At 40.1% G+C, this 24,441-nt stretch overlaps 1 non-coding gene across 1 annotated transcript; it reads right to left on the bottom strand.

The window, feature by feature from the left end:
- Positions 1–9,808: 9,808 nt before the first annotated feature.
- LOC111905558 (small nucleolar RNA R71) lies at positions 9,809–9,915 on the bottom strand. The gene has a single exon (XR_002854931.1). It is a non-coding gene; the product is annotated as a small nucleolar RNA R71 (small nucleolar RNA).
- Between the last annotated feature and the right edge of the window lie 14,526 nt (positions 9,916–24,441).

Below are 24,441 nucleotides of genomic sequence, written 5' to 3'. Positions count from 1 at the left end.
ATACCAATCTCATATAACCATAATCATATCACATCCACAAATACAAATCAGCATGCATAATGAACCTTCAGCCTGACTGGACCGCATCGCAGGGCCTACAACCTATCTGGACCGCTCCCGAGCCTTCGGCATGACTGGACCGCCTCGCAGGACCTACAGCCTACCTGGACCGCTCACTGGGTATGTTGGCCTTCAGCACAAAGCAAGACCGCCTCAACCCAACCCCAATCAAACAAACATGCACATAATATCACACGTTAGCTCATATCATATAACAGTCAAACCAGTCTAACAGATCACTAATCATAGCAACATCCCAATAGCCGGGATACAGACCTTATCGGTCACTAACATAGCATCATCCTATAATCAGGACATTGACCTAACCAGATCGCTACACATAAGCATATCACCACCCTAACTACCAGGATGTAATCAATAACATATCATGCCATAACCGAGTACAATCCATAAAGAGTCGGCCTTGGTGCCATAGACCCTATTGATATATTGAGGATGACTCACCCCGCAAGTAGTGTTGAAGTACTCCAAATTTCTGACTGTTGTCTCCCTAGAATCCCACACTATCACACCATAAATAATAAGTTAATACCCATCAAGGTCAACAGTCCATGTTGACCTCAACTCGTCGAGTACCCTCAGCTACTCGCCGAGTTCCTGACATGACTCGCCAACTCGCCGAGTCACTTGACTGACTCGTCGAGTTCCTAGTGTCAGTGGCCGTAACTCCTTGGCCAACTCGCCGAGTTTTCCCTTTACACTCGCCGCGTTCATACGTGTCCAAAGGTTGGGAAAACCCTAGCCGACTCGCCGAGTCTCTCATCTGACTCACTGGGCCCACGACAATCTTCATCGGACTCGCCGAGTCGACCATGCGACTCGCCGAGTCCCTTCAGTCCTTCATCCATACAGAGGCTTTTTAAGCCATGCTAAGGCTCCAAATTGTAGATCCAGTTTCCCAAGGCATGTTTATCACGTAAAGTTGCAAACTTTACGTGCATGCAAAGCTCTAAAGTCTTAGAATGACAACACCAAGCTTGTAAGGAAGTCTCACACTTGAGGGATGGTTCATACTTGCCAAAGTTGATAAATTTATGGATCTAGAGGCCAAAGGGAGTCCAGATCTGAAGTTGCAACTTCAGATCTTGGCTCAAACACAAGAACCCTTTCCTAAAACCCACCCAAAGAGATTAAAGATGAAATGAGCCAAGGAAACAGCCTAATACCTTCAAGAGAATGCCAACTGAAGTAGATCTTTGCTTCCCACGAGTTCCTTACTTCAGTTTATATGTTTTCCCCAAGTGTACCCTCACCAAGATCCCTCCTCCAAGCTTTAACACACCAAAGAAACACACACATACGGGATTTAGGGTTTAAGAGTGTCAAGGAGTTGTAAAGGGGAGGTTGGGGAGGCCAATGATCCTTTAAATAGGGTGAAATACCCCAAAATTTAGGGTTTCATATGCCAGCTCCTACTCGTCGAGTCCCTTCTTGGACTCAGCGAGTAGGTCACTAAAACACGCGGACCAATCCGATGCTACTTGACGAGTAGGGCAACCAACTCGTCGAGTAGACCTTGAAATCAAGAAAATTCTTATATAAAATCGATACCTGAGAATCGGGGGGTTACAATTCTCCCCCACTTGAACTAGACTTCGTCCTCGAAGTCTGCCGCGGCGAACAACTTCGGATAGTGCTCCCGCATCTCTGCCTCTGGCTGTCACACCCCCAAACCAAGGATGGCGGAAACGTCAGGGGGTGGAGGACTTCATGTACAATATCACAACAACGTGTATAATAGTGCTCAAAGTAAATACAACCATCATAAATATAATTGAAAAAGTTACACCAAAGTATATGTTTACATGTTTCAAAATCAATTACATTATGATGACAAAAATAAATTGTTGACGGTTTAACGTCCCATCCTCAAAGCGCTGAAGTTTTCCTGTTTCACTGATTTCCTGAGAATACAAGTAGTTTTGAAAGAGTGTCAGCAATTAAGTTGGTGAGTTTTTGTTTGGAGTAGAAACCGTTTTCCTTATAAAATCGATAGAGTTGATTTCCAGAAAATCCAATATTTTCTTAGTTAAGTGTAAACAGCATATTCCTATATGATGTATTAATGAACCCTAGATTGACCCGTAGATTTCCCCTATAATCGTCCAGCGTATATAAGTTATAAAAGATTTAAGTTAGATAAAACGTTGAATATAGTGGGTCTGCCCTAGGTCCACAACCCAACGAGGAACAGGAGATGAGGCGGGCACCACCAATTCTAAGCCAATCCAGACTAAATTCTTGTATGACTCAAGCATATACGCTCAACGATTATAGTTGAAGTCTAACAATGCGAAAATTTAATGTGGACTTAAATCCAAAAACCGGAACCAAACCCTAGTGTAGTGTATGAAATAGTAGTAGTGACTGTGAACATAAACTATACATATCATAGTTCATCGGATAGTGATAGTGACTAGTGAACATGAACTATGCATATTATAGTTTACCAAAAGTGGTGGTGATGGTGAATATAACCTATACATATCATAGTTCATCAAATAGTGATAGTGACTAGTGAACATGAACTATGCATATTATAGTTTACCAAAAGTGGTGGTGATGGTGAATATAACCTATACATATCATAGTTCATCAAATAGTGATAGTGACTAGTGAACATGAACTATGCATATTATAGTTTACCAAAAGTGGTGGTGATGGTGAATTCCTTTCTTGTAATTAAGTTCATAGGGTAGATGAAACATAAACTATACCTATTATAGTTTATCACTTTGTTTGTAATATATATATGCCATAACTATACCGATTATAACTAGCGTGTTCGTTTGTGGGGGTATAATGGCTTAACTATACTTATTATAGTTTATCATAATTATCCATGGTGGTAATAACTCTTTTGTATGTGTAAAACCTTTAATCATGTGTTTGTTATGTAAAATAACCCTAAACTATACCTATTATAGTTTATTAATTATTTGTGTGGGTAGTGAGCATAAGCCTTACTTGTCATAATTTACCAAAGTTTATATTTTAATGGATATAGCCTTGTAATATCATTTATATATTTACCATACTTGTGGAGGTATAAATCCATTTGTTTTCTGATGTATGTCTATATAAGAATACAAAATTGTCATATATTGCAACAACACATAATCACATAATGATGTATACATTGCTCAACATGTTACAAGGTGAAATGAAATTTATAGTGTTTTTCTGTTAATAACATTTTCTGTAACCGTTATTGGTAAATTTGTAGAAAAATCATAAAAGGTCCAAATCAAGTTCTGTAACTTCTGAGAGTTTGAAAAGTGAGTCTAGTTTGTTCATAATTTTTATTATAATTTTTAATGACCTCTTACTTGTGTGAAAAAGTCCATAATCACAGACTGGTCCGGATTGATGTTTGAAATGATAGGCAGTTTTGTAAAAATCACCATAAATTGTAGAAAAATCGTATGGAGATGTGCAAGTAGTCATTTTAAAGCTAAGAAGTGGAACTACATGCACCTAAAACAGTTTTGAAAACTAAAATGTTTAAGTTGTCCAAAACAGTCCGTGAATGAAGTTGAACTTTTCTGATGAAGGCTGTTAGAAAAGTTTAGTTATGTTCTTGGTGTTTTAACTTGTATTCCCCCCCTAAAAACTTGAGAAAACATGAAAATGTAGGGGTATGAACTCACCTTGAGTGATTTCAGTAGATAAGTGTTGAAGAAGAGAAGTGTTCAACCCAAGAACACTTGAAGAATCCCTTGAAGATTCGAAGCTCTAACACAAATATAATGGAGTTTGTGTAAGATATCCATGATTTGAGTGGAAATAATTGAGATAATCATAAAGAGAATGGATTATGCTTACCAAATGTGGAGGAAAAACTCAAGATCAGCCCTGGAAATCTAGAATTTCTAGAGAGAGAAAGTGAGAGAGAAAAGAGTTTGATCTTCTTGTGAAATGAGAGCAAATGAGAGAAGTGAGGAGAGAGGATGAATATTCAGCTCTCAAAAACGTGGGAAAGAGTGATGATTGAGTGGAAAGGACATTGATGTGACCTAGGTAAGGTGGGGAGGTGTGGCTGGTCATAGAGTGGGTGTGGGAGTGGTTGCATGTGTCATAAGGTAAAACAAAGTCAACACTCCACCTCTTTGTACTTTACCCACTTGCTTTTATTATTTAAATAAAGATTTTTATGAAAATATGATTAAATTGTGAATATTTAGGGTTTATTATGTTAAAATATGATTTTGGGTGAAAATCCCGCGTTAAAATAATTAAAAACGGGCCTTAAACGCAAAACTACGCGAAAACCGGGAGAAAATGAGTTCCCAGCGAGACCTCTCGGTCCTAGGCCGAGGTTCGGTCCCTAGGCCGAGGCTCGGTCCATGCTGAGGATTGTAGCCGAAAACGAACAGAGGGAAACGAAGGGGCGGGGAGCTCGGTCCGAAGTCAGAAGCGAGGGCTCGGTCCTCGGTCCTCAGAAGGGAAGGTTCGGCAAGCCATCAGAAGGGAGGGTTCGGTTAGTCATCAGAAGAGGAAATGGTCAGAACTGAAAGGTGCCGAACGTTCGGGTTCGGTTGAGCAGCCTTCGGCTCAGAAGGGTTCGGTTCTTAGAGTGAGGTTCGGTTCGGTTCAGCAGCCTTCTTCATCAGGAGGGTTCGGTTCCTAAGGGGACTTTCGGTTCCTAAGAGGACTTTCGGGTCCAAAGAGGGGTTTCGGTTCCTCATGCCCGTTTTTCGCGTAGACTTCCGTTTTTGGGCTGTTCTCGCCAAATTCGAGGGTCGGGATGCCCCGAGTGATTATAGAGAGTCGGGAGAGATTTCGAGAAAGATTTGAGAGAGATTCCACATACTCAGAGAGATTTGGGAGAGATTTGACATACTTGGGGAGATTTCACATACAAAGAGATATTTGGGAGAGATTTCTCATTCTTAGAGAGATTTGGGAGAGATTTGATATTCTTGGAGAGATTTCTCATTCAGAGAGAGATTTGGGAGAGATTTCACATACTTAGAGAGATTTGGGAGAGATTTGACATTTTTGGAGAGATTTCTCATACAAGGAGAGATTTGGGAGAGATTTCACATACTTAGAGAGATTTGGGAGAGATTTGACATTTTTGGAGAGATTTCTCATACAAGGAGAGATTTGGGAGAGATTTCACATACTTAGAGAGATTTCGGAGAGATTTGACATTCTTGGAGAGACTTCTCATACAAAGAGAGATTTGGGAGAGATTTCACATACTTAGAGAGATTTGGGAGAGATTTGACATTCTTGGAGAGATTTCTCATACAAAGAGAGATTTGGGAGAGATTTCACATACTTAGAGAGATTTGGGAGAGATTTCTGATAAGAAGAGATGGAGTGAACACGATTGAGAGAGGTTTCATTGGTGACCTTTTTGAGTGTTCGGCTTCGCAATGTAGGGTCCGTAAGCCCCGTTAAGCCTTGTTTAAGGATCTTGCATACTCCCGATGAGTATGCAACATTGTTTTATCGGTTTGGCTCGCCACGTACCACAGTTTTAGGTTAAGGAGATCTAGATGTACGCACTTTTCAATTTATGATTTCTCATTAGAATAGAGAGTTGTTTAGAAATTACATAACGTAAACTCTAATACTCATGGTAAATTGAGTTGACCGGTTTGACTTGTTGACTTTAGTTGACTTTGACTTGACCGAAAATTGACGGTTGTCACACTGGCTCCCACATCCACTCGGACCCCCTCCGATGCTCCTACTGTACCTTCACCAAAGGTATCTCCTTGTTTCGCAGAACTTTCATCTTCCTCTCCAGTATGGCCACATGTCAGGCCTCTCCACGTAACTCAGGCACTCATCGACCTGAATATCATCCAACAACACCACTGCCTCCTGATCCATAATGCACTTTCGCAACTGCGAAACGTGGAAAGTGTTGTGGATCCGAATAAGCTCCTCCGTAGCTCTATCCTGTAAGCCACCTTGCCAACCCTGGCAATGATCCTGAACGGCCCAATGAAACAGGGACCCAATTTCCCCCTCTTCCTGAAGTGAATCACACCCTTCTACGGTGAGACCTTCAGGAGTACCATATCGCCCACTTGAAATTCTAACTCATATCGACGTCTGTCGGCGTAACTCTTCTGCCGACTCTGAGCGGTCTGCAATCGTTGCCTAATATGCTGAATCTTCTCGGTAGTCTACAAGACTACTTCCGTCCGCCCCATCACCTTGTGTCCAACCTCACCCCAACAAACCGGGGTGCGATATCTCCGCCCATACAACACTTCGAAAGGCGGGGCGCCAATACTGGGATGATAGTTATTGTTGTGGGTGAAATCTGCAAGCGGTAGGTGGGAATCTTAACTCCCACCGAAGTCAATGACACATGCCCTCAACATATCCTATAGGGTCTGAATGGTCCGCTCAATCTGACCATTGGTCTGCGGATGGAAAGTTGTGCTAAAGTGCAACCGCGTACCCAGTTCCTTGTGGAACTTCTACCAGAAATGGGAGGTAAACCTAACATCTCGGTCGGAGACAATGGAGACCGGAACCCCATGGTGAGACACGATCTCGCGGACGTACATTTCGGCCAACCTCTCGGCCGGCGAACTCTCCCGAATAGCCAATAAAGGGGCACTCTTGGTCAATCGATCTACGATGACCCATATAGCATCAAATCCATTCGCCGCCTCGGCAACTTGGTAATGAAGTCCATCGTGATTTGTTCCCATTTCCACATGGGAATCTTCAGAGGCTACAGCTTGTCATGTGACCTCTGATGCTCGGCCTTGACCATCCTACTGGTCAAGCACCTCTCGACATACCAAGCGATTTCTCGCTTCATACATGGCCACCAATAACTTAAACTCAGGTCTCGGTACATCTTGGTGGCCCCGGGGTGAATTGTCACACCCCCGAACCAAACGGCGGAAACGTCCGAGGGCTCGCATGATTTAAATTGAATATCATCACAATGAATATACATTAAACATAACATAAACATCACCATGCATTAATACATTACAACTGACCTTGTTCACATCAAGTACATTGTCTAAATATTACATATCCATAGCATAAATTATTTGAGAGTTTTCAAAACATAACACCCTAACACACTTGGTATTGTTCTTCAGCTTATCTGTTACCTGAGAATACAAGTTATTTTGAAAACGTCAACATATGGAATGTTGGTGAGTTCATAAGCAGGGTTGATATGAAAATGTTTTGTGCAGTTTATAAAACCCAGAAAATCTGATATTTTCTTAAACGACAATTGTTTATAAAAAAGTGTGAAGATCCATAAGTTTCTGCATGAATGATTTCAAAGCGTGTATAAATGAGAAGTTTTGCATTATAGTTATTGAAAATACAAGTGAATAGTGTTGATTTCCCTAAAAAAACCCGATGCTTTCTGATATTTGCATAATTAGTCATATGTTTAGCATACATTTTTATTTATTTTTAGCTAATTATGTGCATAATGTGGACAAAAGGTACTTCATAATGCTTAACTTTTGTTTTCAGTCCAAAAGACATGCTTGGAAGTAAAAAGGAACAAGGAGAAGCAATTAGAGACCAAAGAATGAAGAAAGAGGAAAAACACACCAACTCGGCGAGTCTGCGAGGCTACTCGGTGAGTACCCAAGAATGTTCCCGAAGATAATTCAAGACTCCTGGCCATACACGGATTTCACCTGGTACTCGGCGAGTCCACGACCTACTTGTCGAGTAGCCCCTGTTTTGTGATAACTATAAATATGGGGTCTTAATCCGAATTGAGGGACTTTTTCTGGCTTTTGGGAGTTACACCTGCGATTGAAGAACCCTCTGGAGAGATGAGAAACCCTAACCTTCGATCTTTTGAAGAATCAAGGCAATTTAGGTTATACATTCCACTTAATCTTAGGAATTAAGCATGTCTAGCCCAGTTGAATTTGTTTTTGAGTTTGTTTTTACTGTAACCATGAGCTAAATTCATATTGTTTCTGTTTAGGAAGACCAAGTAACTCCTATGGTTTAATTATTATTTTTATTGATTGTTTATTGGTGATTTTATTAAATTAAGTTTGTTAAAGAACCTTATGCATTAACCACAACTATTTTCTGTTAATTGGAAGACAATTAAGCTGCATGCACATCTATTAGTTGTTAACCTCATATGTTTATGTGAACACTTTATCATATGTCTAGGAATAATGAACATGAAACTAGGATTAATTAGAGAAGGGGTAAATTAATGTGTGAGCTTGTTTGAGAAACCAACAAACAAGAGGTTAATTGAACCACCAACTTGATTAACCAATTACAAATCTTATTAAATCCAAACAATTGAACTAGGGAATTAATTAGTTTAAACAATTGGCCACTGCTTGAATTGATTAATTGTCTAAGGGTTAGTAGTAATGAACATCAACCTAACCACTATAGTTGGTAACCAATAACAATTAATTTATCATATTATCATATAAATAACCATAGGAGTGAATTGGTTGGACCTAAACATAAACTATTTATCAAATTTGGTGAATTTGTTACTTGTTTTAGTTGTTTAGTTAATCACGTGCTTAGGTGGTGTGTTTAAGTTTCTAGTCTTGCAAAACTAGAGAAAAACCCTTTTACTTTTATTACTTGCTTAGTTAAAATTAGTTATTAGTTTAATTTCCGTTCCCTGAGTTCGACACCCTACTTATCCAACTATACCACTAAAAGACAGGTTCACTACCTTTGTGTGCTAAATTTATAATTCAAAAGTAGGAATAAAACAAGTGCATTAAACACACATTAAGTTTTTGGCGCCGTTGCCGGGGAACGGTTCCAAAATTAAGTCTAATTCCTAATTTTGTAGATCCTTTGTGTGAGTTTTTCTTGCACAAAGTTATTTTTTTAGTAATACAATAAGTAGGTTAAGTTTTAGAATTTAATAGTTTTAGAAGTCTTTTAATTAGCTTTTAAATTTTTTTAGTTTTAAACAGTCTACTCGCCGAGTGCATTCGCACCTACTCGGCGAGTACCCTGCTGTTTGCCAAACTGTTTTTCGTTTTCGTTCTGTTTCACTTTTGTTCTTTTTATGGGTTTTTTCTTGTTTGTTTGCAGTTGTTTCATGACCCGAGGATATGATACACCTCTGGTCCCTCCTCTCGAAGACCCAGAATGCGCACTAAGGAGGAGCAAAGGAAAACCCGTTGGAGAATCTGCTTCTTCAAATAATTCGCCACTAAAGAATCTCAAGTCCGTTTTCATCTAGAAGAAGACCAGTAAATCAGGAACATCCAGCGTCTCTGTAACAATCGAAGACCGGATTAAAGAAGACACCGAGTACGAGACCGAGGAAGAAGAAGAACCTACATACGAGCACGAATCCGATTTTGAGGACGACTTAGCTATTACCATGGCTAATATCGATGAAATCCCCATGGGGGAATGTAAGAAGAGGATGCGCGATGACACTGGACCAGGACTTGTGCAGCCCGCAATTCCCGCAACTGCTACTTTTGAGCTGAAAGGTCATATTCTTGCTTTACTTAAGGAGATCCCCTTCATTGGCAAAGACCACGAAGATGCCTACAAGCACTTGGATGAAGTTAATGATGTAGCTGATTATTTCAATGTTCCCAACATCCCTCGGGAAACGCAGCTACTTCGCATGCTTCCGGTTACATTGAAGGGTGCTGCAAAGGATTGGCTCAAGTCACTGCCCCCCGGATCCATCACTACATGGGCCCAACTGAAAGAAGAGTTCATTGATCAATTCTGCCCACCATCCAAGATATATAAGCTCAAGAAGGCCATAGCCAACTTTGAACAACAAGCTGGAGAGTCACTATATAAAGCTTGGGAGAGGTACAAGAGTTTGCTAAGGAATTGCCCGCATCATGACCTCAATAGTCAACAAGAAGTCTCCATCTTTTATGATGGATTAAATGTTACAACAAGGCAATTACTTGATTCGCAAGGTCCACTTACGAAGAAGGCACCTCCAGTGATAAAGCAGCTAATTGAAGAATTCTCTAAGCATTCTAGAGAATACCATAATCCAAGAAATGATGTAACAAGGGGGTCCGCCTATGCAGCTTCAGAAGACTTATTAGCAGTGATGGCCATGTTGAAAAACATTGATAGGAGGATGGACAAAATGGACCAAACGATACATGCTATACGGGTGGGGTGTGAAAACTGCAATGGGCCTCATCTTACTAGAGACTACGACTTGGATGAAAATGGCAACAAGAAGGTGCAACTATGTTACTCAAGTGGGGACCGATATGATGAAGATTGGCGAAAACCAAAGAAAGAATGGATCCCTTATGAAGAGTACAAGAAGGCTAAGGAGGAGAAGTACAAGCAAAAAGGAAGAGGTTTTTACCAAAAGGAGGAGTCGGCACAAGAAAGAAAACCAAGTTTGGAAGAGATGCTTACCAAATTTGTAGCTGCTTCAGAAAAGAGACATAGTGATCATGATGTTGCAATTCAAGAAACAAGAACCATGCTTAGAAACCACCAAGCATCTATCCACAACATAGAAACACAACTTGGGCAACTTACTCAACAAATCAACCAAAGATCACCGTGCGAACTTACTAGTAAAACCGAAAATAACCCACGAGGCGCGCCTATCAACATAGTCACAACAAGAAGTGGGAAGATAATCACTCCTCTGACCCCTATTCAGAATGAAGCACCCAAAGAATTGCAGAAGGAGGATGCAGAAACTCAAGACCAAAATCAAGATCTTCATGAAGCAGAGCCTACTCGCCGAGTTCACTGCCAAACTCGAAAAATCAGATTCCTGAAAAGCCCTTTCAGCCTCCATTGCCATATCCAGCCAGAGCCAAGAGAGAAAAGCAGGAAGAGGAGTACCAGAAGTTTCTTGATCATATTAAAGCTCTTCAAATCAACATACCCTTCATCGAAGCTGTCGCACAAATGCCAAAATATGCAAAATTCCTTAAAGAACTTCTCACTAATAGAAGGAAGATGGAGGAAGTAAAAAAGGTAGTTCTTAATGAGAACTGCTCAGCTACCATGCTAAACAAGCTACCAAAGAAGAAGGGTGACCCGGGAAGCTTGACTTTTCCTTGCCAATTTGGTGACTTGGCTACGATTCATGCTTTGACCGATTCGGGAGCAAGCGTGAACCTCATGTTGTATTCATTCTTCAAGAAGCTGGATCTCCCGGAACCAAGGCCAATTCGTATGTCGATTCACTTAGCAAACAAGACGGTCACATTTCCAAGAGGAATATGTGAAGACTTATTGGTCAAGGTGGACAAGTTTGTATTTCCCGCAGATTTTATAATTCTAGACATGGAGACGAATCCTCAAGTCCCGATCATCCTTGGAAGACCTTTCCTCAACACGACAAGTGCTATAGTAGACATGAGAGACTCGAAGCTTACTTTACGGGTAGGAGATGATTCAGTCACTTTTGGGGTTGATCAAGCTATGAAGCATTCAAGGAATAGTGATGACATGGCATTCTCAATTGACATACTTGATGAATTAATGAAGGAATGCGATAATGAAGATCCCAACAAGTCCACCATTTTTAATGAAGATTTTGATGCTGAAAAAGACTTACTGGAGATCGAGAGGCTGCTGGAAGAAGCTGAGTATGAAGAATTGATGAAGCAATCTGACAGATCAACTTGCCGAGTAGGGCCGATCTACTCGCCGAGTCCATGCGAAGAGGAAATTGAATTCGTGAATTCAGCTGCCAACTCACCGAGTCCCTTACCTGCACTCAGCGAGTACACCATGCAGATCAAAAAAACAGAGCTCAAAACATTACTAGATCACTTGGAGTATGCTTTCCTTGAAGATGGTCATCAAAAGCCAGTGATAATAGCCTCTGACCTCTCCGAATCTGAAAAGGAAGAACTAGTTCAAGTTTTGAAGAAGCGAAAGCGGGCCATAGCATGGAGCATTACCGACATCAAGGGAATAAGCCCCTCTTATTGTTCTCACAAGATTAATCTGGAAGAAGGAGCAAAGCCGGTTGTGCAGCACCAAAGAAGATTAAACCCAAATATGCAAGAAGTGGTTAAGAAAGAAGTGGTCAAGCTTTTAGATGCGAGAATTATATATTCCATTTCTGACAGTCCGTGGGTGAGTCTGGTCCAAGTGGTGCCCAAGAAAGGAGGAATGAAGGTCATAACCAACGAGAGGAATGAGCTTATTCCGACAGGAACGGTAACCGGTTGGAGAGTGTGCATCGATTATCGAAAGCTAAACGATGCCACTCGTAAAGACCAATTTCCCTTACCTTTTATTGATCAAATGTTAGAAAGATTATCGGGCCATAATTATTATTGCTTTTTAGACGGATTTTCGGGTTATTTCCAAATACCCATAGACCCCATGGACCAAGAAAAGACCACTTTCACTTGCCCAAGTGGGACTTTTGCATATCGACGCATGCCCTTTGGGTTATGCAATGCACCCGCAACATTTCAACGGTGCATGACAGCCATATTCCACGATATGGTGGAAAAATTCATGGAAGTATTTATGGACGATTTTTCTGTTTTTGGATCTTCCTTCCATGATTGTCTCACAAATCTTGACTTAATGCTTGCTAGGTGTGAAAAAAACCGACTTAGTCCTTAATTGGAAAAAATGCCACTTTATGGTCAAGGAGGGTATAGTTCTAGGCCACAAGGTTTCCAAATTGGGAATTGAAGTGGATCGGGAAAAGATTGACACCATTGCCAAATTACCCCCACCAACTAATGTGAAGGGCATTAAAAGTTTTCTAGGAGACGCGGGTTTTTACCGGCGTTTTATAAAAGATTTTTCTAAAATAACTAGACCTCTAACACAATTGCTTTTAAAGGATGCACCATTTAATTTTACTAAAGAGTGTTTAGAGGCATTTGAATTCTTAAAGGAAAAATTGACTAATGCCCCGATCATTGTTGCCCCAAATTGGGATTTACCATTTGAAATAATGTGTGATGCTAGTGACTTTGCACTAGGAGTTGTCCTTGGTCAAAGGGTTGATAAGCACTTTCGACCCATTTATTATGTTAGTAAAACTTTAAATCTAGCCCAAGAGAATTAAACCACCACTGAAAAAGAATTATTAGCTGTGGTGTACGCTTTTGATAAATTCCGCTCATATTTAGTTTTATCTAAAACAACTGTTTTTACTGACCACTCTGCTATCAAGTATTTGTTTGCCAAACAGGATGTCAAGCCAAGATTGATATGATGGGTTCTACTTCTTCAAGAATTTGACATCGAAATACGCGACAAAAAGGGAATGGAGAATGTAGCAGCCAACCACTTGTCAAGGCTTGAAAACCCGCAATTACAAGAAGATAGAGTTGGAGATGACTTCCCGGACGAGTACATTATGGTGACTGCGGGAGAAGAGCCATGGTTCGCAGACATAGCTAATTACTTAGCTAGCAAATACATCCCAAAAGATCTTACTAGCCAACAAAAGAAGAAATTCTTTTCCGAAATAAAGTATTACTTTTGGGATGAGCCATACCTTTTCCGAAGCTGTGCGGATGGAATCATACGAAGATGTGTGTTCGGGAATGAAAGCCGGAAAATTTTGGAGCATTGTTATAGCGGGCCCACGGGTGGACATCATGGAGCACATTACACTACTAAGAAGATCTTTGACATTGGGTTTTACTGGCTCACGATTTTTAAAGATGCAGCCCAATTTGTCAAAGAATGTGATGCATGTCAAAGAGCGGGAAACATTTCATCCCGAAATGAAATGCCACAACATAGTATTCAAGTGTGTGAAGTATTTGATGTGTGGGGGATCGATTTCATGGGATCATTTCCCATGTCTAAAGGCAACAAGTACATATTAGTGGTGGTGGATTATGTATCCAAGTGGGCGGAGGCACAAGCTTTGCCAACTAATGATGGTCGGGTGGTGGTAAGATTTTTGAAGAAGCTATTTTCAAGATTTGAAGTCCCAAAAGCTCTTATAAGTGAACGAGGCACTCATTTTGCCAATGATCAACTAGAGAAGGTGCTAAGGAAATATGGGGTAACCCATACATCCTACCATCCACAAACTAGTGGACAAACCGAGGTGACAAATAGAGCCTTAAAGAGAATCTTGGAGAGATCAGTGGGGAGAAATCGGAAAGAGTGGTCGGACAAGCTAGACGATGCACTATGGGCCTTCCGAACAACTTTCAAAACACCTATTGGTACTACACCATATATGCTAGTTTATGGAAAGCAATGTCATTTACCGGTGGAGATCGAGCATAAAGCTTTTTGGGCTTTAAAAATGTGCAACTTCAACATGGCGGAGCTCAAGAACAACCGGTTAATGCAAATGAATGCTCTTGAGGAACTTAGAAATGATGCCTACACTAGCTCTCTAATTTATAAAGAGAAAACCAAGAGTTGACATGACAAGAGGATCAAGGGAAATAAAGAGTCTCATGATGGGCAAAAGGTGTTGCTCTTTAATTTAAGACTAAAACTTTTTTCGGGCAAACTCAAGTCAAGATAGGATGGTCCTTTTCTAGTAAAGAAGGTGTTTCCACATGGTGCTATAGAGTTATTATCAAAGGATGGTACCCCTTTTAAGGTCAATGGACATAGAGTAAAAAGATATGAAGAAGGAGTCCCAAGGAATGAAGACATAGAAGAAGGGTTGTTGCTGGAAGGAATGGCAGAAACGTAGCATGGAAGGAGTCCGGCTAATGACTCCATAAAAAGAAGCGCTTCTGGGAGGCAACCCGAGTTTAGAGTTTGCATTTCTTTTTCCTTTATTTTCTTTTTAATTTCTTAGGATCTGTTTTATTTTCATTATTCTTCTGAAAATATGTTCAAAATGATTGCTTGAGGGCAAGAAATGCTTAGAGTGTGGGGTGGTGGGTTAAAAATAAAATCAAACAAAAAATTAATTAAGTTTTTTTCAAACTGCAAGCTTTACTTGCCGAGTATATGCGACCTACTCGGCGAGTACTTGTCCAAATCCCTTAAAAATCGCGAATACGCGTTTCTACTTGGCGAGTATGTATTTCTACTCGGTGAGTATCAATTTTACACGAGTTGATTTTTAATCTGTAAATAAGGGTTTTTCACTCATTTTACCCATTTCTCTCATACTTACCGTGTGGTTTCTTCTCTCAAGCCATTTCTGCAATTTTGTGTTGAATCTTCATCTTTTAAGCGTAAAGGTATGATTTTTACTCACAATACTTGTTAAAGGTTAATGTTTATCACTTCTTAGCCCTTATTTTGTCCAAAAATCGGATGTGGGGGTTTCCTCAATTTCTAGGGTTTTGATTTTGCTACGAATTAGGAGGTTTTAGGCAAAATTTCTTTTGGATTTGTGTTTTATGGACTTAGTACAGCAAACCCTGATGAAGAATTAGATGTTTTAACTGACCTATAATGGTCCGATGATAATTTGGTCCCGATGTTCATACTACTCGCCTAGTAGTTCTTGAACTCGGCGAGTAGGATACTTTACAGATCTGTTCTGTTCGATTTTAATTGTTGGGTGTTGTTTGTTTGTGCTTTCTTAATGTTATTTTGCAGGAACAATGTCCAGAAGGGGCCAAACTTCACGAGGGGGAAGCCAAGGAGACATCCCGTGGCTCTCTTTTCGCCAAATCACCTCTAGATCTTCTCAAGCCCGCGCTAAAAACAGATTAGAAGCTTTGAAGCAGAAGGCGATCCATTTACCTAATGCAATAAACTGGGATTGGCTGGGAAAGGTTGGGCTGGAGGAAGAGTTGACACCATATTTGGTGAAAGAATGCAATATGGGGGATTCTACCATCATATGTGATGGTTGGTTACAACTGTTCAAAATCCAAGAACTGGTATTTGCGGAATTATGTTGGGAATTCTTCGCTACCATCTCATTCCGTGGTGGTAGTGAGTATTATAACCCCAATGTTATTTCCTTTTCTCTTGGTGGGGATGTGACATCCCCATTTTCACGGCCAGAAAAGACCGATGTTGTTTATGCTTTATAAAAATCAGAGTACTTCATTTTATAAAAATGTTGCGGAATTTGTTCCCAGAAAAACATGGTAAATACGTTATTAAAACATTTTCGAAGAAACGTATTTATTTCATTTTAAAACGTTTGGGATGTCATCGTTAATACAGAAACATAAGCATAAACAGAACTTACAATTATTTACACTAGTGATCTACATCTCTTTAAATCTCTCAGTGTAATGTCACTTCATATCAACACCTGTGATATAAATAAACTGAGTGGGTCAGGTTGGGAAACCTGGTGAGTACATAGGGTTTTCAACCCACAATAATATAATTATTATGTTTAAACAATCAAACAATCAACCCAATTACCCATCCCCATTATCTTCTTTCTTCTTAAGGATCTACCCTAAGAATCAGCTATTTCTCATTCATTCATTCCTAAGGATCATCCTAAGGAAACAACATGAAGTCCATTGTTGCCAATGACACATTGGTCAAGCGCAGCTGCTAATATTGTCACTTAGGCTCAGCTGCCAGAATTAGGACATATTCTATGAGGCGCTTCTGCCGGTATTGACCTTTAAACACTACTGTCATGGTCATAAGGCTCCCTATTAGGCGCAGCTGCCGATACTATCCTTAGAGCGCAGCTGCTAGGACGTTTACCGTAGATCTAAATCATCTACGGGTTGTGGCGCAGCTGCCAGTGCTCATCTATAGGGTACTAGGTCCACTGCTACCAATGTATACCTATAGGGCACTAGGTCCGTACTACTAATGTTCCTCTATTTCAGCTTTTATCCATCATCATTCATCTACCCATGTTTTACCCAACATATTTTGTAGATATAAAATACTTTATACAGTTTACATCATTTAAAACATGTATAAAAATCTTTCACCAGCATAGACAACAAGTATTCAGACAATATGCACACATAACACGTAATTTATATTAAAATACTTCATATCTATGTGTAAGATGAAAGAGACCATGCACTCACTTGAAAGGTGGTGAGTCGGCACTCGGACAGCACTTCGTTACTCTTAAAACAATTATCCCTTGACGAAACCTAGTATCATTACCACTAGAGTTTAGTCTAACGCTTGACGAGACTAATTTAATAGTCTAGCTATTATTACTATTATATAAGCGTTAAATAACACTCAATATAACTCATAATAATAGCCTAAATAATTATTTTAAGGTCCTAACAATGTTACTATAATTAAATAAAATCTATATTAAATATACTATAGGCGTAGCTCACTTACAGCGGGTTTTTATTAAAAACCGGGCTTCGCTGGAGCAGCGTTTCCGAGCCGAAAGCTTTTCTTCTCGGAGCCGTCGGGCGCTCCGGGGATTTCTTCTCGTGCTAGGGAGGTTCCGTAGACTTGGGAGGGGTTTAGGGAGGCTAGAGAGAAGTTAGAGAGAGAAAGAGAGGCTTATGGTGTGAAGAAAATATGAGGAGTTCACCCTTGTATTTATAGGAGTTTTATAGTAAAGTAGTCTCTAAGCTTCGTTCGTAACTTTTGCATACGAGCTCCGTTTTTGTCTGTCATTTTACCGTTGAGTTCCTATTAATGAGATCTTCAACTCTCATTTAGACCTCGTTGGCTAATTCTCATTCTATCTCGTATTTACGAAACTGTATCGAATTCGCCGCGCTCGAAAAGTAGGGACTAAGCTTCGTCCATAACTTTCGCATACGAGCTCCATTTTTGTCTGTCTTTTTACCGTTGAGTTCCTATTAATGAGATCTTCAACTCTCATTTAGACCTCGTTGGCTAATTCTCATTTTATCTCGTATTTACGAAACTGTATCGAATTCGTCGCGCTTGAAAAGTAGGGACTAAGCTTCGTCCATAACTTTCGCATACGAGCTCTATTATCGACGTTCTTTATATCCACGCGTTGGTATTTACGAGTACTACAACTTTCATTTAGATCCCGTCGGCTAAAAATCGACCGATCTAAAATTCAGATTTCGGGCTGTGCACTGCTATGCTAAATCTTAGAAAAATCATAACTTCCTCATACGAAGTCAGATTTGGGCATTCTATTTATCGATGTTCTTAGTTTAACATATTCTACGACTTTCGTTTAGATCGCTAAGGCTAAATCTCGCTCTATCGTAAATTCACTATTTACGCTTCCCGGTATCGTGCCGGTTCCATCGCGAAACTTCAACGGGTCATAACTTTTTCGTTATAACTCGGTTTTCGGCGTTCTTTATATGTACGAAAACCTTGTAACATACTCTACAACTTGGTTAAGATTATTTATTCTAAATAATCTTTTGTCGAAAAGTCGTTTTCGACCCCTATTGCCTCTAATTTGACTAGCCCAGATTTGCGGGCGTTACAGGGGAGCTGCGAAAATGCAGCATGGTAGAGTTTGCATGGAGGATTGACATCTATGACCAAAGCGCAATGTTGAATGAAGACTTTGAAACTTTCTTAGACAATTGCCATAAAGATCTCCTCGAAGAAGTGGTTGCTTCCACCTAGTGGAATACTATTGCTAACCGGGTGTACATTCCATCTTCCGTGCAGGAGGGCCATATCCGTTCACCAATCCACCGTCTCATTCATCGCTTCATCGCCAGCATAATCAACATGCGGAAGGACGATGACAAAGTCCCGACCCTTGATATTTTCTATCTTTGGAGCATTATTACTCCCGAATGTCTTTTGCAACCTTCCCTACTGCATAGCCAAATATCTTGCGGATGGGGCTGTTAAAGAGAAGGTGACCTCCAAAATCAATGGAGGAATGTTCGTGACAAGGCTCGCAAGATCATTTGGGATCTTGGATTTGCAAGAGGTGAGGGCACTGACCGTCATTTATCCCCCTCCGTTTAACACTACACTATATCGAAGGGCAAGGATTGTGGAGAAGTTTGGAGACTCTTATTCTATTCCACATGCGGACGAGGCGGTTATCCCCGAGGAGCCGGGGTGGCGGGTGAGGCAAAGGAGTGAGCGGGTACGAGAAGACCCACCGATTATTCCGGTGGAGGAAGAGAACGACGGGTGGAACCAAGTTGAGTACCGGAGATACTTGGATGATATTGGGAGAGGTGTCAGTTATAATAATCAATCATTTGAGTATCTTTTCCAACAATTGAATATCGCTCCGAGATCCAGACCCGGTTATCCTTATATTATGAATTGGGAGGAAAGGATGTGGAGAGACAATGAAGGAGGAGGAAGTGGTGCTGGAGGAACTAACATGGAGGAAGAAGATTGAAGATTTTATGTTTTGTGTTTTTATTTGTTTTTTATGATGTTTGATTTGGACAATTGTTGAACTTGGATGCTTGTTTTTTTAGGACTTTTATTTGGTGGCTTTTATTTTGTGGTTGCATTTTCTTTTTCAGGATTGGAAGGTTAGGATGCATATAGAAGTGTTAAGGGTCAAGGTTCAAGTGAGGAATGTTTAATTAAGAGTGCGAAGTATTTTCATTAAGGTTGAGTCCGTTAGAATTGGGAGTGATAGAGTGCATTGTTACTGGAGTAATTAGAAGAAGAGTCATTGAATTACCTCAATTCAGCACCTCAGTCGAAGAGTAAACGAGCTGGACAACTATTTCTCAACTCAGCACCTACTCGCTGAGTGTATATAGCCTACTCGGCGAGTACATGGGTAATTACCCGACACCACTGAAATTTGGAAATATACTCGCCGAGTACACGATAATACTCGCCGAGTCCATCGACATTTTTCGAATTCCAGAGCTGTTTTGAGCACATTCATTGCAGTACTTGTCCATTTTTCATGAAGAGTCATTACTGGAGGTTTCTAGGAGCTTTGTCTTACATTTTTGAGTTATTTGCATATTTACCACATGAGATTTTGACACCCAAGACATGGATGAGCTGTTCCCATGTATAAAGTCAATTGAAGATGGAGTTGAAGAGAAGAAATGTCAAACTAGCGACTGCTACCCTAGGGGAGTTTGTTCCAATTCTCTCTATATTTCATATTTTTATCATGCATGATATGCAATGAGGACATCGCATAAAATAAGTGTGGGGTAGGGGGTTGGTTAATTTCTAGTAAATTGAGAATCTTAATATCCTAATTTAGGTCTATTTAAAAAAAATTGCATTCTTGCATACCAAAAATGTGACTTAGGAATTAATTTAGAAAATTTTGGTAAAAAGTAATTACGATTACATGTTAGAATTGTGTTGATGATTGCATGAAAACCCAAATATTTAGTTGAGCCTATATACGTTATAGTGCATTTGTGGCCCCCTTATTCTAGTGAAATCATGGGACAAAAACACGACATCGCTCAGCCCGAAGGATGCAATATGTTTAGCATCGTGTACCAGAAATGTATCCAGGAAAATTATTATCGTTAACCAATAAATGTTGAAGTTGAGCGCCCCTGCTTAAGCATGTAGGGTTTTGAGTAAAAAAAAGTGAGTTACATGTAAAAAAAGAGAGAGAATTACAAGAAAAGTTGTAAGAATTTTGGAGCAGTTAAAGTGAAGATCAAAAGATCAAAATTATGGAGAAATTCAAAAGCTGAAGATACCAAAAATCAATCAACAAGGTGGTGGATTCAAAGAAATTAAAGATTAAAAGATCAAGGAAGTGAAGAATTCAAAAGAGCTTCATAGTGGTATCATAAATTGTAATTCTAGATTATGTATGCTTGGGTTGCTCAACCAAAAATACCTTGAGGATAGGAGGTTTTCTACGGATGGATTCGGAGGGATGCATAAAATGAGCATTGTTCGGGATGAGTGGGCGAATGTTTATGAGGATTGTGAGTATTTAGAGTATGGGGGTATTTAGGAAAATTTTAGACACAAATGCATGCGTTGCGGTCTTGGCATAATGGTTGGGTTAGATTGGAGTTGTCATATGTGGTTCTAATGTGTTAAAATTCAGTTTTGCATGGGGGCAAGCAAAAGTCAAGTGTGGGGTATTTTGATATTTGCATACTTAGTCATACGTTTAGCATACATTTTTATTTATTTTTAGCTAATTATGTGCATAATGTGGACAAAAGGTACTTCATAATGCTTAAATTTTGTTTTCAGTCCAAAAGACATGCTTGGAAGTAAAAAAGGAACAAGGAGAAGCAATTAGAGACCAAAGAATGAAGAAAGAGGAAAAACACACCAACTCGGCGAGTCTGCGAGGCTACTCGGCGAGTACCCAAGAATGTTCCCGAAGATAAGTCAAGACTCCTGGCCATACACGGATTTCACCTGGTACTCGGCGAGTCCACAACCTACTCGCCGAGTAGCCCCTGTTTTGTGATAACTATAAATATGGGGTCTTAATCCGAATTGAGGGACTTTTTCTGGCTTTTGGGAGTTACACATGCGATTGAAGAACCCTCTGGAGAGCTAAGAAACCCTAACCTTCGATCTTTTGAAGAATCAAGGCAATTTAGGTTATACATTCCACTTAATCTTAGGAATTAAGCATGTCTAGCCTAGTCGAATTTGTTTTTGAGTTTGTTTTTACTGTAACAATGAGCTAAATTCATATTGTTTCTGTTTAGGAAGACCAAGTTACTCCTATGGTTTAATTTTTATTTTTATTGATTGTTTATTGGTGATTTTATTAAATTAAGTTTGTTAAAGAACCTTATGCATTAACCACAACTATTTTCTGTTAATTGGAAGACAATTAAGCTGCATGAACATCTCTTAGTTGTTAACCTCATAGGTTTATGTGAACACTTTATCATATGCCTAGGAATAATGAACATGAAACTAGGATTAATTACAGAATGAGTAAATTAATGTGTGAGCTTGTTTGAGAAACCAAAAAACAAGAGGTTAATTGAACCACCAACTTGATTAACCAATTACAAATCTTATTTAATCCAAACAATTGAACCAGGGAATTAATTAGTTTAAACAATTGGCCACTGCTTGAATTGATTAATTGTCTAAGGGTTAGTAGTAATGAACATCAACCTAACCACTATAGTTGGTAACCAATAACAATTAATTTATCATATTATCATATAAATAACCATAGGAGTGAATTGGTTGGACCTAAACAGAAACTATTTATCAAATTTGGTGAATTTGTTACTTGTTTTAGTTGTTTAGTTAATCACGTGCTTAGGTGGTGTGTTTAAGTTTCTAGTCTTGCAAAACTAGTGAAAAACCCTTTTACTTTTATTACTTGCTTAGTTAAAATTAGTTATTAGTTTAATTTCCGTTCCCTGAGTTCGACACCCTACTTATCCAACTATACCACTGAAAGACAGGTTCACTACCTTTGTGTGCTAAATTTATAATTCAAAAGTAGGAATAAAACAAGTGCATTAAACACACATTATTTTCCGATAAGATAATATGATTGTTTTGAATTATTATACTGTCACAACGAATGATTATGAATTCCCATGATTACTCAGATAGTATTGGATTTATTATGCGAGTCGTTATAACCATGCATGATAATGACCAGTTCGTCTGTCTTGGCATTCTAGTGAACGCCGGAATTGATCTTAAGATTTTTTCACCCTAGACTGGCCAAGTCTAACTAGAGCGAACAGCTAAGGTATGGGGGTGTAGCACCTGGTACTTGGTACGCTCTTCTTTTTATTTTTATATATGTAATTTGCATTTTTGTCCTTGGACTCGGCGAGTTGAAGGACCAACTCGCCGAGTAGAAGCGGGATGGGACGCGCGTTTTAAGCCGTGGACTCGACGAGTCGGGTCCCAGACTCGACGAGTAAGTGCTGTCTGGACAAAAACCCTAATCCAAGGGTTTGCACCCTATTTAAACAATGTTATGTCGTCCAAAACTTCCCTTATGCTCCCAAAACACCTCTCATTGAAAACCTAGCCGTTATTGAAGCAATATAAGCCTTGTTGGTGGATTTTGGTGCTTGTGGTCTTAAGAAGGAAGGAGAAAAGCTTAAGGAAGCAAGTAGAGACCAAGGGAACCCGAGTTTGTGCACCTTCTACAGCTCATTGAAGGTAAAAATCTGTAACCTTGCTCATTCGTTTGTTAGATCCCTCTTTGAGGAGATTTAGGGCTTTTATAAGCCATTTTTGGTGGCCAACCATGTTGCAAACATGGTTGGGGGTTAAAGCTTCTGAATCACATCATTTAAGGGGTCACTAGGCAGATTTGAGTGGCTTTTGCACCCATGAAAGGCCCCATGCATCTTAAGAGCTTGTTTTATGTCTTTTTGAGCTCAAAGTCCCATGCAAGCATGTAAAGTTTGTCACTTTACATGCTAGATCGATTATAGAAGCTTGGATCTATCTTTTGATCAAAGGTTGTACATCAGAAATCAAGGATTTAGAGTGTGGACATGACTGACTTGGCGAGTCCGTTCTTGGGACTCGACGAGTCCGAGGCTTTGAGCCCCATACCTGTTGAGGGTCAAAGGAACCCAGTTGAGTGTTATAAGGGTTGTAATCGGACAGAAAGAGTTACCCATTGTATTTGACGTGATTTTAGACATGGAGTTCATGGGACTCTACGAGTGCTAGAACAGACTCGACGAGTCCAAGGCAATCTTCTTAAGGATGAAGATAAACTCGACGAGTTGTTCATCAACTCGGCGAGTCGAGGACAGAACTTGTTCATCAGATGAAGGTGAACTCGACGAGTTGTTCATCAACTCGGCGAGTCGGATGAGTTTCATGCGATGTTCATGTGAGGGAGGAACTCGTCGAGTTGACGGCCCAACTCGACGAGTCGGGTCATGGATGAGGACGAGTAAAGGGTGAGGGACTCGGCGAGTTGACGGCCCAACTTGGCGAGTCGGGTCAACTTGAAGTTGACTTTGACTAGACTTGGACTGACCCTGTTTAGGGTTGTACTTGCTATGTGTTGACTTGAAGGTTGTCGTGTAGGGATCGAGAAGTCTAAGGGAGTCGACTTGTGCGCCGAGGATAATTCAAACACTGCACTACATTGAGGTGAGTTACCTTCCAGTAGGGGTGGGTCTAAGGCCACAATGCCGACCCACCAAAAAGGGGTATTTAGAAGATAATGGTCTTTGTATAATTATTTTGGTTTGGTTATGTGTTGGTTATGAGATTTATCTGGATGATATGTTATGTGTATAGTAGGGATTAGTTTCCCTAACAGTGGTCCGTAGGACCCAAGGGTAGGTCAGTACCCGGATGTGCCTGACTGTATGTTTATATCTGTTGATTGTATGCTAGTGGTAGGGGTGAAATAGTCCCCAGTTACCGATTGAAAGATACCGATGTTGGCTACCAGTTGAAAGATACCGATGTTGGTTACCGGTTGAAAGATACCGATGAAGGTTACCGGTTGAAAGATACCGATGAAGGTTACCGGTTGAAAGATACCGACGATATTGTATGGTATGTGGTATGATGGGGGAACTCACTAAGCTTTGTGCTTACAGTTTTGGTTTTGGTTTCAGGTACCTCTTCGTCGAAGGGGAAGGATCCGGCTGTGTAGCAGCGCATCACACACACACTCAT

Source organism: Lactuca sativa, chromosome 2, assembly GCF_002870075.4.
Source record: "Lactuca sativa cultivar Salinas chromosome 2, Lsat_Salinas_v11, whole genome shotgun sequence".
Taxonomy (NCBI): domain Eukaryota; kingdom Viridiplantae; phylum Streptophyta; class Magnoliopsida; order Asterales; family Asteraceae; genus Lactuca; species Lactuca sativa.
The sequence above is the reverse complement of the archived record's forward strand: the minus strand, read 5'-3'. Positions and strand labels throughout refer to the sequence as shown.